The sequence below is a fragment of the Leopardus geoffroyi genome, chromosome B3, assembly GCF_018350155.1.
Source record: "Leopardus geoffroyi isolate Oge1 chromosome B3, O.geoffroyi_Oge1_pat1.0, whole genome shotgun sequence".
Classification (NCBI taxonomy): Eukaryota; Metazoa; Chordata; class Mammalia; order Carnivora; family Felidae; genus Leopardus; species Leopardus geoffroyi.
The window spans coordinates 10,624,617-10,644,249 of record NC_059337.1 but is presented as its reverse complement, the minus strand read 5'-3'; the positions used below and the strand labels follow the sequence as shown (position 1 = coordinate 10,644,249).

The following is a 19,633-nucleotide window of genomic DNA, read 5'->3' as shown; positions in this document are numbered from 1 at the left end:
TGGTGGCTTTCCTGACTACAGGAACACACACCACAATTGTCACAATTCAACTAACACCACAATTCAACTTTCTTTCATCCACTCAAATCCAAGATCAGGACCAACTTATTTAGTTCCTAAAAACGTCCATATCTCTTGATTGATACTGCTGTCATCTGAGCTCATCCAGCTAACCATCACCTGCCACTTCACTGGACTCTCTACCTTTACTCCTGACCAGCTCCAGACTGTTCATTGCACTGTAGCCTAAATTATCTTTATTAAATCTAGTTTTCCCACCTGTATTAGGGTCCAGTCCTGGAAGAAGAAACCACACAATGATTTGAACAGGGAAGACTTAAATTTTTTTTTATGTTTATTTATTTTTGGGAGAGAGGGAGAGACAGAGCATGAGCAGGGAAGGGGCAGAGAGAGAGGGAGACACGGAATCTGAAGCAGGCTCCAGGCTCTGAGCTGTCAACACAGAGCCTGACGTGGGGCTCGAACTCACAGACTGTGAGATCATGACCTGAGCTGAAGTCGGACGCTTAACTGACTGAGCTACCCAGGCGCTGAATAGGGAAGATTTAAAACAAATAATTGTTAACCATCTTTTGCTAATTCATTACTAAGAGAGGATAAATACTAAAGAATACCCTAAGGCTAAGGGGGAGTACCCATACTTGGGAGAGAGCCCTCCTACCCAAGGTCAGGAATCCAACTTCAGTGGGGAGGATGCGGGGATGTGGCTGCAGCCCACTAGACGGCAAGAAGTTCACTGGGTTGCCTTGACCAGAGTTAATTCACAGCTGGGGGGTTGAGGTTGACAGCCAGAGAACTGTGGGTTGGGGCTGGCAAGCTAGAAGTCTCCTGGGGTACTGCCAGACTAAAGCTGGTGGGTGGGAAACCATCTACTGGTATGCTAGAAAAGGCTGTTCATGGTGAATTCTGCTGAACTCACCGGGGAATTGGCTGTGGCATCAGTAGGACTCACTGGAAAGCCGCCAGGAAGCCACCTGCAGATGATACTGCTGTAGATGTTGGGAAGTTGCCTGAAGCATCCTTGGAACCTGGTAAAAAGCTACCCTTGAGGGTCCCTCTGAAACTTTCTGGGCATGAATTCCACTGGTAGCTCTCATGCCAGATGAGTACTGCAGAATCAATAGAGAAATCACACCATAAGGCGCTTGGATGGCTCAGTCGGTTAAGCATCTTGACTCTTTATTTCAGCTTGAGTCAGTTCATAGGATCGAGCCCCATTCCTGCTTGGGATAAAAACTTAAAAAAAAAAAATCTCACCGGTACCAAAAGCCCTTTCCTTCTGCAGTATCTGTCTGCAACCTCTACCAGCAAAGGAGAGATGTTTACAAGATCTATCTCTAGTACCCAAGCAAGGACATGAAGGGCAGATTAGGAGCTGAGAGGCAACACACCGACAACTGCCATACCACTTGTGCTGAAAACTCCTCTGCTTCCCATTTTTATCACTCTGGAAAATCTGAAGTGTTCCATACACAGCGGTGGAATGGATGTGTAGATGAATGAACACGTGGGCCCTTGCATTACCCTGTGGTTGTCATTAATGTTGCTCACGAAACATTCCTGGCTCTCTGCCTACAAGGCAATGGTAGGATGGGACTTCTCCATCCCTTTGGGTTTGGGTTGGCCAAAGAGTTGTGAATGACAGGTGAAGTGAGTCCAGTGGTGTGTTGGCAAATGTTTAACAACTGGTTCTTTGGAGCAGGGAGGGAGCCACGATTTGTAGAGCTTGCCAATTTCTGCGGTGCAAATAATCCCACCTTGGATGATCTCAAGCCACCAACTTGACATCGCTGAGTGTGAAGTTGGGAAAGAAAGGCCACAACTGGCTCTAGCCCACCGCTGCGTGATTCATTTCAGCACCAAACCGTGGAATGGCTGGTATGAGACCCTCTGGGGCTTTCTTTTGCTTTGTCAAAGTTTGAGACGGTGGTACCACCATCACTCTATCAAGTTAGATCCCTGTGTGAACATAAAGAACAGAGCTCCCTGTTTCCTGGCAACAAACAGGTCATATGAATAAAAAATACACTTTTTTTGTTTGTTTCTTTGTTTTAAGTCAGGAGAGTTTGGGGGCTGCTCGTCTCTTTAGCATAACCTGGCCTAACCTGCCTGATAGTCTAGCTGGCTTGACTGGAGTGCTTTGTACTCCTTCCAATTATTCTTTTATACTACTGCCAAATGAAGTTCTATAATTATGTTTTCTTCATATTTCATATCTAATTAAAATATCTAATGGTCCCGCTCTGTCCCCTGCCTCGCGACAAAAATATAAAGTCCCAACTTTTTGGCATGGAGCTCAAATTTCTCCCAATGTGTCTTCACACTGCATTTTCTACCTTATTGATCATCATTACTTCGTACGAACGCACCATTCCTCAGACTTTTCTTTCCTTTGGCTTTTTCTGGGCTTCACCTTTGCCTCAGCCTAGTATTTAGCACAGTGATGGGAACGTGAGATGTTTGTTGAATGTTCTTTCAGCTTATCACCACTCGTCTTAATCAACCAATTCTGATTTTAAATGTAAGAGTAGAAACATAATTACACAGGGATCTAGAGAGAAAATTTTCTGGTTACCTTCAGATAAATGTGGAGTGTTTCCAGGGTCTGAGGGTGTTTGTGAAGCAGAAGAAATTTCTCTCTCTATGAGCAATAAATATATCTTAAACACATGCTCGTGCACACACACACACACACACACACACACACAGAGTAATGCTTACAGAGAGAAAAGTACAGTGAAGATAAAGTTGGAGAGAGAGAAAGAAACCAACAAAAAGACAAGACAGAGGAGGAAAGGGAGTGACAGCCAACCTAAACTGAAAAGACTAGGGACAGTGATGAGAGGCAAACTCAATGAGAGTTCCCAAAACCAGTGACTGGGAACAGCACAGTTCACAAAGGAGTGAGTGGGGAAAGCATTAGCAAGGAAGGGTAGTGCAGACTGCAGTGAGACAAAACAAACCACTAACATTGCTAATGCGCCAGACCCTGGGAAAAGATCACCTTTCCTTTAAATATTTTTAAAAATGTTTATTTAGTTTTGAGAGAGAGAGAGAGAGACAGAGCACGAGCACAGGAGGGGCACAGAGAGAGAGAGGGAGATACAGTATCCAAAGCAGGCTGTCAACAAAAAGCCCGACGCAGGGCTGGAACTCATAAAACTGCGAGATCATGACCTGAGCCAAGGTTGGGCACTTAACTGACAGAGCCACCCAAGCACCCCAAAGGTCACCTTTTCGAATTCTTACCCTTCTGTGAGGTGCAGGTGTTCGTTCCGTTTTTCAGAGTTAGAAGTGAAGCCTTGAAGATGTTTTGTAATGCACCCAAGAACTCAAGCTAGTGGACCCTGGTTCCTTCTGCACCCTCCATTCTTCCTTCTTCTTATTTTATTTTATTTATTTATTATTTATTTATTTTTTATTTTTGAGACAGGGAGAGACAGAGCATGAACAGGGAGGGTCAGAGAGAGGGAGACACAGAATCTGAAACAGGATCCAGGCTCTGAGCTGTCAGCACAGAGCTCGACGTGGGGCTCGAACTCACAGACCGCGAAATCATGACCTGAGCCGAAGTCGGCTGCTCAACCGACTGAACCACCCAGGCACCCCCATTCTTCCTTCTTCTTGTAAATCCTCAGGTTTTGCTTGTCCTTCACAGCGCGGGGTGCCTCAGTCCCAGGGGATGAATCCCCACTGGCCCAAGCGGCTCATGATAATCCCACCCCTCCTGCAGTGACTGCTTAAGGGGTGTGCACCTGACCCAATTCCAATCCAGAACGCACAGGAGGGAGGCTCTGACTCTGCCGGGAAAAGATTTGTTCCTTTCAAAAAGAGACCCAAAGAAGAGACAGTGTCTCCTTTTACTGGATGCTACTGTGGCTGACTGGGACATATGCTGTAATGTCCTGCTGTCTCCTAAAGACAAATGCAAAACACTAAGGAAGGCCAAAATGATAACGATAATCATAGTAATAATAATAGTAAGTTATTATTATTATTATTTGTATTTGTATTTGTATTACAAAGAATCTGGGTCTGTGATGACTTCCTCAAGTGACAAATTAACTGTCCCTCACTCCTGATTTCTTTAATTTCTTTACCGTGTGAGGTACATGAATTGTGGTTTTACGTTACTCGCACCCTAAAGCACACTAAACGATAAAGCAAAGACTTCAATATAGGTTTTTTATACTCCAAAGTCTGTGCTCTTTAGGATTATACATGCCTTGCCTGTATGGGCATTGTCTGATGTTCAACAATTACCCTTGGTCATTAAATTGTGTCATACATGCTACCTTATATTCTTAAGGAAAAACAAAATATGTGTGTGTGTGAGAGAGCGTATACACACACACACACACACACACACACACACACACACACACATTTATGTCAGCGATTTTAGAAAAGGATTTTGTTAAAAACCGCTCATGACTTCAAAGGATAAACTTCAATTTCTTAAGATCCACTCACTTAAAAGGGATTCCTCCTCATCCTTCAGGATTCCTCAGATGTTGCTGGTGATTATGGCCAGCCCAGATGTATCATTCTGTGAAGACACCACGGTCCCCATATACTGGATGTGAGTGAATTTTAGACATTTAGTAAGTACCGTGAAGTACGTCAGTTCCTTGCAAGATAAATGTGATGTGAGGTCAAAGTAACATCATTCATCAAATTGAATAACCTATTATAATGGCTTATAACGGTGATGATTTATTTTTAGTGCTCCCTCAGTTACTCTCCACCTCTGATAATAATTCAGATGACAAGAGTAGAGTGTAGTTGATATAATGTATACATCCAAGTGGTTGACTTGATGTCTCTTAATGGTCAAGAGTCATTATGGTTATTGAAGAAAGAGATACTGAATGTATAAGCAGTATGAATTTTAATTTATAACTGTATGAGGGCACTGAAGTAGATGGGTGGCTTTAAAAAAAGTAGGAAAAGGGGAGTCTGGGAGGCTCAGTCAGTTGAGCATCTGACTTTGGCTCAGGTCATGATCTTGCGGTCTGTGAGTTCGAGGCCCCGCGTCGGGCTCCGTGCGGACAGCTTGGAGCCCGGAGCCTGCTTCGGATTCTGTGTCTCCCTCTCTCTGCCCCTTCCCCGTTCGTGCTCTGTCTCTCTCTGCCTCTCAAAAATGAATAAATGTTAAAAAAAAATTTTTAAAAAAGGTGGGATAAAACCTGTGAGTTCACATTTTGAAAGAATCAACCTGTTTATACAACTCGATCTCTCATCCTAAATGTGAACTCTGAAAGTTCCCTCGGTCAAAAATGTGGAGAGACTGTAAATGAAAGAACTAGCAGTGGAAGACAACTTTCTTCCTCAAGAAAGATACGCAATTAAAGATATGCAAGATGTGTGCATGACAAGACGTGGGCCATGAGAACCAGTAAGTGATATTGTGCCGGCGTTATAAATACGCTCGGAGGAAACGTGGGTCTGTTCAGTAATCCTTCACGACTTGTGATTTGTGGTGTCTTCTGGGGTGACAAGATTATCGAACTGATCTTGTAAGTAAGGGATTCATAAAGAGTTACGAGGGAAGACCGAACACATTTTTAGGTGAGAGAAATGTCATATAGGAACCCAGGAAGACTGACCAACTTACATTTTGGTAGCATTTGAGTAAGACTGGTACCGAAGATGATATTTGGAGACAGACAGGAGGGAAGTTGGTGAGACACTGAAGCCATACAGCGATGTGTCCGTGGAATCCAGGAATAGGCCATTCACATTAAAATGTTATGCTGCCTTTTCCCTGAGAGGTATCACTATATCGGTGGGAAAAGCCTTGGAGTCAGAATCTGAAGACCTGGGATTAACTGTTTATCCCATTACTGCCTCCTCACTTATAAAATTGGAATGGTGATAGTATCTATCCTGCATTGCCGCTATGTAAATTAAGTAGGATAAGGCATGCAGATGCATCCAGCTTCATTCTTGACACAAAGAAGGTGTAACTTTTTGCAAGTTATCCCAGATTAAAGCATATACAACCAAAACATGCTTACTTCTGACCTATTTCTTGTTAAGACACTATCTACAAAGGTCATTATTAGAAAGTCAGCCTGTTTGTAGCAGATCTGCATGGATTTATTGAATAGCCAGAAAGCATAGCACATAGGTCTTCAATACCTTTCTTCTTAAATCCATTATTTGATTGTTGAAATGAGTACATTTCAGTTGTGCTGAACTGAGGAAGTCCTGTGAGGCCAGCACCTTCCACAGAAACCCACTAGCCCCATACCAGTGGGCTTCCTTTGCTACACCCTTGTCAGTCAACAGGCGGCGCTGTGCTGGGCTGTCTGTAAATGGATTTCCTGTAGAAAGGCTCTTTTTCCAAAGTTTCTACTGAGCAGTAACCAGCACTGTAATCAAGCTGACATCACTATTTATCTTCCTCCCAACCGCTGTAATTCTTCTCGTTGCCCACAGAGTGTTGTGGCCTGATTGCTTTCAAAGATCTTCTCAGGAAATGCTCTGTGAGCAAATTAAAGGGGAGGCAGAAATAACTGATAATTATTTATGCGCCAAACAGCACATTGCCAAGTTCTCCTGTGGTCACAAAGAGGAAGCGTTCAAAATGATTGAGGGAGCCTGAGTGCACACCCCACAGCCCCAGTGGCTGCAGCGGTAGAGAGGGGACTTTGGTGGTGAGGATCAAGGCAAGTGTGGGTATCAGAGGCTCATGAGATGTAAACACAGACTAGAAAATAAAGTTTTCGTCCTTAATTTCCTCGTCTGTGAATTCAGAATAATCACTGTGCTTTTCTCAAAGGCAGAGAGAATTCTAAAAGGCGGACTTGACATTTGAGAATAACACCGTTCAGTAGAACTTTCAGCGATGTTGGAAATGTTCTGTATACCTGTACCATCCAACATGGCAGCCAGTAGTCACATGTGGCTATTAAGTATGTGCAAAGTGGCTAACATGACTGAGGAACTGAATTTGTAACTTTGATTTTAATTCAAATGGCCACATGTGCAAATCCGATGAATATTGGATAGCACAGAGAAGTTATCCAATTCAAACTACACTTCTTAAGCCCCATTCAAGTGTCCCACACCTATAATTCAGGGGAACGTTTGTCTGGAAACCTCCAATGATGAGAAAATCATGGTTTCCCATGATGGCCCCTTCCACTTCGGACCCTTGCAAAGAGAGAGGTGAACTTATTATTGTCTTCAAGTCAGTCTTTTGACACTGTCGTCCCAAAGCTTTCTTTTGGGATACCCATAGAGGTCATTCTGCAATCTGGCTGCAATGTAGTGGGAAGGGGAGCTTTTGAGAACTTGAAAACGTTTAAAATGTCACTGGTTAGTCTATATTCCAGACGAAACATGGTTTGAATACTATCTGATACTTAAGAGCACATCTTGTGGATGGAATTAGACTCCCTGGTTCTAAATATTGGCTTTATTATTTACCACATACACAACAGAGGACGTATTACCAATCATAATTCCATTTGTGATTTCCCTTACCTACGCAGAATGTAGTGGAGCTGAAAGAATGAAATGGGGCTGAACATGTAATACCATCAGTAGAGTGCATGGCCATTGTAAACATTCCAAAAGCGTGAGCACCTCTTATCGTTATTGGTCTCCTCTGGATGTGCTCCCATTTATGAATGCCCTCTTATGCAATACCCAGAACTGTGAAGGTGTGTGCACAAGAGCTCCATAAACTAAAGGGCTGTAAAATATACGATGTATTGGTTTTTCTCTTATTGTTATGGTCACTGGCGCTTCCCTCTTACTTTAGTTGACGTGGTGTTTTGAGATTCTTCCATATCCTGAAGTAATGCAACTTCATGGCTGGAAGAATCTTGGGACCTTTTATGGGTTCAAGCCTGACACACAGAGAAGCTTTCACAAACATTTGTGATTAAAATATTAACATATTTCCCAGTCTCTGTTTATGAGCTGTTCCCTTCCATCAGGCTAGATGCCAGAAAGAGTTGGAGGAGAAATGCTTAAAAGGGCATAGCCACAAGAATTTCTCCTCTTTCATATGGCAGAACTTATACCCATACCTCAGCCAAGAAGTAATTGAGTTACATTTTACATATCAGTGGCACTGGGAAAAATACTTACGGGCCATCAAAAACAAATAGAGCAACAGAATAGTATTAATGCAAATATGTGATCACCAAAACCATATCCTCAGGTGGTAATTCCTAACAGGAAGGACAGGCAGAGCCGGCATTGTGTGGGAGTCTGCTCAGAGTGGCTTGAGAGAGCTAACTGTTGAATTTTCAGGAATTTGGCAAGCTGGTTGACTTCACAGTGGCAGTAGCTTGAAATTGGCCATTGTGGGAGTTTTCATATCATGGAAACCAGCAAATGTTGTATCCTGTGCCATCACCATCTTGAGCCCTCCTTTCCTCTTCCAATCTCCCTTGCTTTGTATGTATCTCATTTCTGCCTTAAATGTAAAACTAAGGGACACCCACTTATTGAGTTGAGCAAGACATTTTGGAAGCTTTGATATTACCAGATCATCTTGGACTAAATGAAATAATCAAGCACCCGAAGAGGAAAACGTTAGAAATTGTGTTTGAAATATCTTTGCTCACGTATCTAGCAGGCTAAAATTTCCTTGCATTAGATAGGTGCACCAGATTAGACACTGACTTCTAATGCTGCCTGTGACACGTGATTCGTGGTGGGATCCTGGGGAAATCATGTAGCTGTTGGTTAGCTACCTGGGCAGTGATCATCTTCTCACATCTTTTCTGATATGGAGGTTAATTGGAAATAGGGTCTAGGTTACACTGGCATATCTACAATAAAATTTCATGAATGTCTCCTTGATGGCCAACTTCACCAGCATGCTGGCCATGTGGATTCTATCAGGAAAGGCAAGTGCATTATGGAAGGCAATAGCCAGTTTTAGCTCAAAAGAACCAAGGAATAATGCCAAAGAAGCAATATCAATCGTCGTTCCAGTGGGGGAAGTATGAGGCCAGAGGCAGTGGACAGAGCAGCGTTGAAGCCGAGCAGCGTCGTTTATGGTCTATAAGGGATCCACCAATTCACATCCGAGGCAAGAGTGAGATGTCTATGGCAAGTGCAATCTTGATCAAAGAGGAAAACAGTCAAAGCAGTTCTGAACTGATGTAAGGATAGATGGATCAATGTAGATACATTTGGGGAGTGTAGATATATAGTTGACCTTGAACAACTATGTTCAAGGGTTTGAACTGTGAAGGGTCCACTTAAATGCATTTTTTTTTACAGTACAGTTCTGTAAATGTATGTTTTCTTCCTTATGATTTTCTTTTTGATTAATTTGTTTTAATTTTCAAAGTTTTTTATTTGTCTGCTTAGTTTTGAGAGAGAGAGAGAGAAACAGCATGGGAGGGGCGGAGAGACAGAGAGAGAGAGGAGAGAGAGAGAGAGAGAGAGAGAGAGAGAGAATCCTGAACAGGCTCCACATATCAGTGCAGAGTCTGATGCAGGGCTTGAACTCATGAACTGTGAGAGCATGACTTGTGCTGAACTCAAGAATTGGATGCTTAAACAGTGGAGCCACCCCGGTGCTCCTCCTTATGATTTTCTTAATAACATTTTCCTTTCCTCTAGCTTACTTTATTGCAAGAATACAGTATATAAGGCACACCACACACAAAATACGTGTTCATCAACTATTTATGTTATTGATAAGGATTCCAGTCAAACAATAGGCTATTAGTAGTTAAGTTTTAGGGGACTCAAAAGTTAGATTTTCAGCTGCACAGAGGGTCCATGCTCCTATCCACTGCATCATTCAAGGGTCAACAGTAATTGTGAATTACAGAACCAAGCATCACTCCAACTGCAAAAACAATGTGCAGGAGAAATTGAACCCAGACTATAGCATCTTACACTGTCTGTGATGAGTTAATTTTGCCTTGTGCTGTCACAAGGGCCACGGCCCCTGTTCAGACTCGTCTGTTGTCCTGTTCACAGGAGCCAAGTGCTGTATGTCATGAGAACTGCACCCAGCCCACAGCTGACTTTGACATCTAGTGAAGCCGCTATGAAACACCCCAAATCATAGAAACCGTATCGCCTGCCTCACTGAGACATTCTGTTTTTCTTTGGTAAACTGAGTCCTCACTAGCTTGGCTGAGCAAAAAGCTTGTCTCTGAGGAACTCTCTCCCTGCCCATCCCTGCCCCCTTACATGGAGTATTCATTTTGGGCAGAGAAATCCATGTTAGACCTTGCATTGGAGAACATTTTTCTTATTTTTTTCCCACTGCTTCTTTCTTGTTGACAGAAGGTCAGACTCCAGAATACCAAGGTGTCAGGAACCGGAAGGCAGCAGAGGGTTCAAGAAAAAAGTCAGAGGGACCAGGGTTCTGGCTTTCTAGGTGGCATGTCAGTTGATTTAAGAGCACGTAATTGGGCTAAGAGTCAGGCTCAAAGGGACCACAAATCACTGAAGTGTTTTATCATTTTTGTAAGTCTGTGAAAATATATTTTGTATGCTGAATACTTGACCCTGGGCATCGTGAATAAAATTATATTTGACAACGCTTAGCAAGTGCTGTATTGTTAGTGGGACTTTGGAGCCAATAATTTCAGAGTAATTACAATGTTATATGGGATGAGATTTTAGTGCAATCTTTTATCCCATCTTCTGACTTCTCTGTACTGTCTGTCTGTGTAAGGCAGGGAAGCTACTCCCTTCAAATCTTGCAAGTTCTGACTTGTTATTCTGTGAGCTGTTACACAGAACTTTGTGTTTGCAAACCCCTTTGTAATCAATTATTAATCTCTTCCAGGATCACTCTTTGGTTATATGAATTCTTTCTCTTTTCTCTGCCTTTTTTTTTTTTTTTTGGTCAAAAAAGCTATATAGCGGTAATATTAATTTTGTAAAATAAAAGTCATCCATAATCCCCAAACCCTAATACAATTGTCTGTCTTATTTGTATATAAGTGTCTAGCTTTTTGCCTTTATGAGCAAATGCTGCAACAGAACTTTATGCAAAATTTAATATTTTCAAGTTAGCAATGTATCATGAAAGTGCCCTTTTTCCTATGTAATTTTGACATATAATTTTAATATTGGCTATATTTATGCAAGTCAATGTACCATAATACATAAAATAACTCTCCATAATTGAACATTATGGTGGTTTCCAGTTTTCACTGTTGCAAAGAGGGCTGGCGTGAAGGGTTTTTTGGAATGAGTGTTTTGTTTGTCTTCTCCCCGGATCCTAACAGCATCTGATAGGCAATAGGCACAAATAAATATTTAAGATGTTAATTAATGAGTGATAGTTTTGTTTCCTTCTAATGAATTATTTCTTTAGGATGAATTTCCAAGAATAAAAGAGATTACTGAATCAAAGGGAATAAACATTCTGAAACTCTTTTTTTTTTTTTAATATTTATTTTTGAGAGAGAGACAGAGAGTGAGTGGAGGAGGGTCAGAGAGAGGGAGACACAGAATCTGAAGCGGGCTCCAGGCCCTGAGCTGTCAGCATAGAGCCTAATGTGGGGCACAAACCCACAAACCGTGAAATCATGACCTGAGCCAAAGTTGGATGCTTAACCGACTGAGCCACCCAGGCGCCCCACATTCTGAAATTCTTAATATGTTCTTGTATGTTGCCTCTTAAAAGACTTGTATCAACTCTTTAAAGCTTTCACTAATATTTCAAATTTTGGCTTGGTCATCAAAACGGTACCTCTAATGTTTTAATTTGCATTTACTTGCATTTAATTTGCACATCATATTGTTCATGGTTATTTTACATGCCTGTTTCCTCCACTGGATGTCTGAAAACTATCTTGATCTGTCTCCAATCCCTAGTGCGCAGCACAGGGCATGATATATAGTAGAGGCTCGATGAATATTAAGTCAATGAATTGCAGAACACTTTTGACCATTTATGCTGTGTAATTTAATTTTTTGTAATATCTAAAAGGAAAAACAAGAGTAGTAGTTAGAGCAAAATTTCCAGCCTCTGCTTTCTATGTCTATGGGACCAAGTGGGGTAATATCTAGAAAATGGAGCTATTAAAATCTCTGGTCTCATGGAGTTGTGGCGAGGATCATATGAGCTAGTGTAAGTAACTGCTTGGCTCAAACACTCAACAAATATTACCTGTTGACTCTGGCCCATATATCTATGGGGTCTTCCTGCTTACTTAATAAAATTGAATGAGCTTTTACCATGTTGCAAATATTAATTTCTTGCATGTTTCATCAAATTTAGTGAGAATTTTTTGATATTGTGTACTTTTAAATTTTTTATTTTTTATTAACAGATTAATGTATTTTTGAATATTTTATGTATTTGAAATATTTTATGTAATATTTAGTGATTTTTTTCCCTTCTTAAGTTGAAAAGGTCTTGATCATTTCCCCAATGACCTGGTTAATATTTTATTGAACTATGAGTATATCTTTAAAACAAAAATTTAGGGGCGCCAGGGTGGTTCTGTCAGTTAAGCGTATGTCTTTGGCTCAGGTCACGATCTCACGGTTTGTGAGTTCGAGCCCTGCGCCCGGCTCTGTGCTGACAGCTCAGAGCCTGCTTCGAATTCTGTGTCTCCCTCTCTCTCTGCCCCTCCCCCTGCTTGTGCTCTGTCTCTCTCTCTCAAAAATAAATATTCATTTTTTTTAGAAAAAACATTAAAATTTAAAATCTATTCTGCACTTTAGTGTAAACTTAAAGGTAACTTAAATGTGTTTTGGAGTATAGTGCCATATATAAGCCTAAAAACTTACTCTTTTTTCCTTCAATTTGCTATTTCATTATTATTAATTGATTCTTTCTTATTTTCTTGATTTGGACGTGTTAAGCACTCATGCAATATTTCAGATATTGACCCATTCCTGAGGACTTATACCTTCATTTTGGTGCCAGTGCCACACTGCTTAAATGACTTTGGTTTGTAATATATTTTAATATTTAGCAGGCTAGGGTCCTCGGTGCCCTCTTTCCACCATAATCTTACTTTGTGGTTTCTTTTAAGTTTATTTATTTATTTTGAGAGAGAGAGTATGTGTACATGTGCCGGGGAGGGGCAGAGAAAGAGGGAGAGAGAGAAAATCCCAAGCAGACTCCACACTGTCAGCACAGAGCCCCACGGGGGGCTTGATCCCGTGACCGTGAGATTATGACCTGAGCCGAAATCAAGAGTCAGATGCTCAATTGACTGAGCCACCCAGGGGCCCCCACAATGATCTTACTTTGAACTGGCTTTTGAACATCCTGTCTCACCAGTTTAAAATAAGTTTGGTTGGAATTTTGATTGGAATTGTTTTAAATGTATGAATTAACATAATTTGCCTATTGAAAAAAACAAGAGTCTTCACTTTGGGGAATGATTAACAAAGAAGGCTCTGTTATATTTAAAATTCACATGCCACCTTTCCTCACATTTCCTTGTAAGTATCTTATGGTTTCTGATTTTGTGAAAAGTAACCTACTTTGTCATATTTCCTAGGTGAATTTTATACATATATTCTAATGCTATCCATTTCTGAGCATTTCCTTTGTGTCTGATCATTTCAATAAATGCTTATTTATAATTCTAGCATATTGTATATTTTTCATGTGTATAATCATTCTGTCTAGCAGTAATAATACCTTTGCTTTCTTTCCCAATGGGAAGTTATTATTTAATGGTTATTATTATTGTTTAATAGATACAGAGTTTCAATTTTGCAAGATGAAAAAAGTTCTGGAGATGGACATTGGTGATGGTTGTGCAATGCGAATGAATTCGATGCCACTGGACAGAGTGTTTAAATGGTAAACTTCATGTTATGTATAGTTTGCCACAATTAAAAAATAAATTTTAAAAATTGTAAAATTATGGTGATTGTTGCTGTCCTTTTTCTTACCGAACTTAAGGTATTAAGGTAATACTATCCCAGATCCATGTTGAGTTGAATAGCACTTTGGGTTGAAAACAGAAACCTGACTATGAGAGAGTCTCTCTATTCTCATATAAGCTTTTTATTTGACATGGGTACTACGTTCTGTCCACTGCTTTTTCTGCATTCTCTGATGGGTCAATCGTATGGCGATAATAGACTTTCTCAGGTGAATTTGCAATCACATAACACTGCCCGAAGATCTGGGATAGACCAGACCCTCTGCTGGAAGCTTTGTTTGCCCTGGACACAGCTGGTGAATTTTGTGGATGCTGTGGTCCAGCAGTGCCCCAGGCCACACAGCACTGATGGCTGGAGCCAGGATTCCTTTCTCCTGACTTCCAGAGTCACTCTTTTATTTCACTACTGGCATTGCATCCTACTCGTAGACATGATGGCCTTGATGAACAGGGTGCTTTAAAGAATGTTGAGCCAACATTTTAAAAACCTGCAGAATTTGCATAGCCATCCACAATGTGTTCCCCTTCTTAGCAGGTAGATTTTCTGCACAGTCAGCTCTCCAAGGGAAGAAGCCATGCCCCTTGGGATGGAGCACCTATCCCCAGGGCTCTGCAGTTTCAGCCACCCTCTACTCAAAGAGGAGTGGGTCAATGGCCACTTGTCACCTGCTCACACTGGTGTTCCCTGTTTTCTCTGGAAATATGCAGATTTAGGGGGATGATGGAAGAGAGCACTTTTCTTTGTAGAAGTGAAGTTTACATCAAGGCATTTAGTATGAAAGTTGCCTACCCAGTCCTCCAGTGGGTTTAGAAATGCTGCAGGATATGAACAGCCTACTTGATCCTTGTAGGATTCTCCCTCTATGCATAACCAAATTTTAATTTCCATTACAGTAGTTTATAAAATGTTTGTGTTGCCAGGACTTGAATTATAAGGCAATTGATTCAATGGGAATAAAGATGCTTTGTGCTTTAGAGTTGCAGCTTGGCAATAACCACATTATTTTTCCTTCAGGAGTATCAAAAGTAAAGGTATTTTTATAGCTATAAAAGAATAGCTATAAAAACTCAACATCGCTGAGCAATGCAGTTTTGCTCAAATGGATCTGGTATGCACGAGTAATGACTTTTCTATTCTTGCCAACACTGTTATTGGCACAAAGACTCTCACTCACTTTTCCCGGCTTTATTATCTGATGAACTAAACTCAGAGACACTCTGAGAATTGCCTTATAGCTAGTCTGGTGGCTCCCTACCCCCTCAGCCTGAGTTGCTGGTTCCGAATGCTAATTATAGCATTACCAATACAGCTCCAAGGGACTCAAATCACACCCCACACAGATCAATCAAGTTATTGATAAGTAGTGTTGTGAAAACCCATGTACAGAAGTAACACATTTAAAAAAAATTTTTCTTAATGTCCTCCAATGAAATTATTTTAAGTGACAAAGGGAGAAAGAAAGAAAGAAAGAAAGAAGACAAGAAAAGAGAAGAGAAAGACCTTGTATTTGTTTGCTAGGGCTACTTTAACAAAGTACTACAGACTAAATGACTTAAACAAGGGAAATCTATCTTTTCACATTTCTGGAGGCTAGAAGCCCAAGTCCTAGACCAAGGTATCAGCGGGGTTCTCTTTGAGGGCGGTGAGGAAAGAATCTGTTCCAGACCTCACCCTTGGCTCATACACGGCTGTCACCTTCCTACCCAAATCTTGCCAGTGTCTTTGTTTGAAAATCACAGTGAACTTAGCCTTATAAAAAGAATGTTATCATCTGATCATATCTTTGCTATTATTTTTTTATGCAACAAAAGATTATTTCCTCATTGAATGCCTGAAACAATTTAAGAATGAGATTCTGATTTCCTAAACTAGTAAACTATAACATCTTTGTGAATTTTTTTTGGTCATACGTCTGTTTATGTTTTTTATTTCATTAATGCATATTGGTATTTATGGTCGTTTTTTAGTATAGTTGACACACATTGGTTTCAGGTATACAACTTAGTGATTTGACAAGTTTATACATTACAACGTTTCTGGTTTTTTTAATAAGACATATGATTTATTGCCTTTTTCAAATTTAATAAATATTAATGTAGTATTCATATGAAGTTAACATCTTTGATATTGGTTGTTTACCCTTTCTCGTTTTTAAATGGTCCATTTATTATTTTCACTATATTTCCATTGTTAGATTTACCAACAATTCGTTCTTTTATTAGAGTTTTCAAAGATGTAGTCATGATATTTATCATTTCCACTGTTTTTGTACATTTGTCTAAATTTCTTTCTTCAGATGTATATATTTCCTTCTTTTAACTTTTCTTGCCATGTTTATTCATTTATTCTTTGAAAATCCAAACTCAATTCACAAATTTTTAACTTTCTCTAAACACACACACACACACACACACATTGATCTCAATACCATACTATCAGCTAGTCATGAGTCCTATAAAGGAATGTGGCAATTTTACTTTTATTGTTGATTCTTCTGTCCTTATATCTTAATTAACTGCTAAAGCATAAGTTGTGCAAGAGAGTAAGATTCTTTTTTTTTTTCCTTGAGATTCTTTGGTCTAATCCTTGAGGAAGTGGCTAGTAATAGGTTGGTATTTCTAGATGCATCCAGGGCTTCTACAGAAGGTTGTACAGTTGAAACTCTGCACCCCCGCAGTGGTGCCACAATGTGCAACTCTGGGGAGGAGGGAAGCTCTGTGAATAGCACCATTGAGCTTACGCTGTGCACCATCCACAAGAAGGTATTTAGGAACACAACACACAGGTGCGTGCCTTTCTGTCAATAATTGCAGTCCCAGAATTTCATCTTGAGAAATAATTGCACAGAAGAAAAAGAACTGTGTTAACCCTTATCCATGGTGATGACAAATTGGGAACATTTATCATATTTTCGTTTTTAGTATCCACAATTAGAAGTGATCGTAGGGGCGCCTGGGTGGCTCAGTTGGTTAAGCTTCCGACTCTTGATTTCAGCTGAGGTCATGATCCCAAGGTCATGGTATTGAGCTCCACATTGGGCTCCACGCTGAGCCTGGACCCTGCTTAAGATTCTCTCTTTCTCTCCCTTCTTCTCCCTCCCTCTGCCCCTCTCCCTTGATCTCACATGTGCTTGCTCTCTCTCTCTCTCACAAAAAAAAATGATCATTACACTTCCATAAATTTAGATATCATGTATCTCAAATACACAAGCTATTACACATTTATTACTAATGTTAATTAAGAAAGAAAATCCAAGCAAATATCTGAACTGTATTATTAAAGCAAGAATTATAAATTATATCCTCTCACTTATAATACCTATATCAATATCCTTTCACGTGGCCCCAAATTAGGATATATTAAAAAATAAAAATAATTATAGATTATTTTTCTGTAAAAGTATTCCCCAGTGTTATAGTGACACATCTTTTTTTTTTTTTTTTTACATGCAAGCAAAAAATAAAATAAATAAAAAATAAGAGCTGCGGCTCCTAGAAAATTAACACTTGGTGCTTTTAAAGTCAGAGTGCTATTCTTTGGACTGAAATGTGCTTTTTTAAAAGGGCATTTCAAGAATAATGAGTGCTCCAGCCTGGTGTCCCCTCCCTGACTTACTGTAGAATGCGTAGCTGTGTTCTCCATTGTCACAGGGTGTCCCGACCTCTTCCTGTCATTTGTGTCTTTGTACCCCTCTGAATTTTCCAAGACCCAGGATACGAAGCTCCCCGACCAGTTAACCACAGTCAGCAAGGGCAGGGGCAATTTTCTGTCTCCTACCAGCAGCGATAATCCGTGAGAAGACTGGTTTTCATACTGGGAAGTAGAAATTGGCAGCAGGTGGCTTTCTGTCATGTCGACAGCATCTCATCGAGCTGGCACCTCTTTCTAAAGCACAGCAGGAACATTGCTCACTTGCTGATCCGTACGTGAGGACATGCCGTTCTTTTTTAAGAATTTCCCTCAAATACTTGCCTAATTTATGATGAAATCATGGGCAGCCCTCGACCTTAGTTAGAGTGTTAAAACAGTGTAATCAGGTCACCCAGGTTTACCTAAATGTTCTTTGAATTCAGTCATGTTTTATTTCAAGAATCCAGGTTATATATAATGGAGCATCTGTTGTGTATGGCTTCAGGGAATTATAAAGCAGATTTTCCTGATAGGATCTGGGTAGATTCTCTTTTTGGATCTCAAGACCAGTACCCTGGTGAATGCTAGTACCCTGAAAAGAAAGAACACTCTATGCATAGACAGACAAGATGTTTTTTTTTTAACTGTGCAGTTCCCTGCTTCGGTATAGACATCAGTGATAGTTAAGCCAGGAGATAGCTGAAAAATGAATGTAAACATTTGATTCCAGGCTGATTTATTCCTCCGAAAAACAAACACACCATAAATGATAAATGATAAACACGATGTCTTGAATCCAGTAAAATCTCAAACCCTGTTATTTGGAACTGATTGGGTGCTCCATAGATGATGGTTTTGAGTGAGCTCAGAAAATAATCACTTGAAGAAATAATTAGTTTTTCAATTTACAAATTTGATGTAGTCGGTTGCCTCATGTAACCCCTGAGCTTTCTCTCTTCTATGGTTTTCATCAATTTTATACTTAGTATCTGTCACAAAAATGGAAAGACTTGGCCAAACATGATCCAGAGATGTGACACTGCCTTAACGAGAAGAGGCATATCTTAAATCCATGCTAATAATGTTTTCAGAAGTCTCTTGAAGGTTTGAACCTTTTTTTTTTTTCCCCTTTCATTTCCACTGCCCTAAATCCAGTCCTCACGCCTTGACCCACTAGGGCTCGAGATATCCTGGAACCAGGAGAAACAAGTGAGGACAGACTTCTCCCTGCAGACGTTAACACCTGAGTCAGGCAGTTTTCAAGAGCAGAAAAGCATGAGCACTTTCACAAGCAGAAAAGCAAGGTCAGAGCTGGGTCAACAATCAACATGGACCAGCCAATGTGAAAAATTGGTATCCGGAGTTTTCAGTGTCTATTTCCCACCAAGATGTAAGAGGCAGGGAATTACTTAGATACAGGGATGGGATTTGGATGCCAAATGGACAAAGAATGTCAAATATGTGCTACAAGTCCCAATTATAGAACGGACTTTTGTTAGATGCTTTATATGTATCTTCTTATTCATTCTTGTAATAGCTTGTTATGATAGGAATTATTATTATTACCAATACAGAGGTGTGAAAATCAATGTTTAGAGAGAATGCAAACATGGGTCTAACAGATAACAAAATATGTATAGAAAAGGGACTTTTAAAAAATGAGAATTTTTCCTTGCAAGTCGATCTAGGGGACTAGCAAACTCATTCAGAGCCCAATCCAGAGCCTAAAGTTTATAGGATATAATTTTATGGATGGAGGGTCAAGAGAATATGTTCTGCAGCAACACATTTATTTCTCCTCCAATATTTTTAATTGATGAATTATGTAAATGAAAATTATGGGGATCAGAATGGTTCTGGAGACTGACTTAAGTGATTTATAGCAGATTAATGTTCTGGAAAAATATGCTTGGCAGGGAAATTGGCCCAGGCTTCTCATGTGCTGGAGACCAAAATCACCCATTTTCTTGGCGAGGGTACTTGTAACAGAATGTCACATTTCTCTACCAAACAGCTGGTGCATGACACATGCTGTTAAGGAATGTAAACCCCACTGACTTTATTACAAAGTTATGTTTGAGTGGTCAACACGGTAAATCCAAGGCCAACAGCAGGGCACAGGACA

General features: G+C 40.3%; 1 long non-coding RNA gene across 1 annotated transcript; it reads right to left on the bottom strand.

Annotated features, from left to right (window-relative positions):
• Positions 1 to 507: 507 nt before the first annotated feature.
• Positions 508 to 18,730, bottom strand: LOC123581955. Its single transcript, XR_006704106.1, has 3 exons — positions 17,494 to 18,730; positions 941 to 1,130; positions 508 to 551 (listed from the first exon to the last, which is right to left on the bottom strand). It is a non-coding gene; the product is annotated as an uncharacterized LOC123581955 (long non-coding RNA).
• Between the last annotated feature and the right edge of the window lie 903 nt (positions 18,731 to 19,633).